Genomic DNA, 1,026 nt, shown 5'->3' on the forward strand with positions numbered 1-1,026 from the left:
AAAGCTGGGCAGTGAAAAGGGAGACCATAGACGAATTGATGCTTTTGAGTTATGGTGTTGGAGGCAAATATTGAAAGTGCTATGGGCTGCCAAAAGAACCAATAAATCCATTTTGGAACAAGTACAGCCAGAGTGCTCCTTGGAGGCCAAGATGGCCAAACTTCATCTCTCATACTTCAGACATATTGTCAGGATGTGTCAATCACTGGAGAAGGATCGGGCAGTGTTTCATTCTGCTTTTCATGAGGTCGATATGAGTCGGTACTGACTCAATGACACTTAACAACAACAACTACAACAGCTTAGGTACATTGCTATCTGTAATAGGATAATAGCTATACTTCAAAAAGGAAGAACAGTTAATAATTACTACTATTGATCAAATTTGCACACTAACCATTAAAGCCAGTGATGATGAATTTGAATAATTTTACCTGAAATTGATCAAATTGATCAATCAATATGTATTGATAATTACTAGCAATTGAAATGTAAATGCTCAAAACACAGGGTCAGTAGTTGGAAAATATGGTCTTAGAAAGCGTAGCTATGTTGGAGACAACATGATAGAATTTTGCAAGACCAATGATTTATTCATTAAAAATACTTTTCTTAAATTACATAACTCCCTGACATACACAGAAATCAAATTGACCACATCTCTGGGAAGTGATAGTGAAAAAATTTCCTATCATGAGCCAAAAGAGGCCAGGGAAGGCTGGAAAGAACATTAATTGTTCATATGCAAGTTCAGGCTAAAACTGAACAAAATTAAATGAAAACAAATCCATAAAAGCCAAAATACATGATCTTGAATATATCCTACCTGAATTTAGAGATTATCTCAAGAACATATTTGATTAATTAGAAAAAATTACAGTAGTTCAAGAAAGGTATGTGGCACGGTTGTATTTTTTCACCATACGTTTTCAATTTTTATGCTGAACAAATAATCTGAGAAGTTGGAAAATAAGAACATTACATCTGGATTTGATGAAGACTCATAAATAACCTTGTTGTTGTTGT

Source organism: Chrysochloris asiatica, unplaced genomic scaffold, assembly GCF_000296735.1.
Source record: "Chrysochloris asiatica unplaced genomic scaffold, ChrAsi1.0 scaffold00229, whole genome shotgun sequence".
NCBI classification, from domain to species: Eukaryota; Metazoa; Chordata; class Mammalia; order Afrosoricida; family Chrysochloridae; genus Chrysochloris; species Chrysochloris asiatica.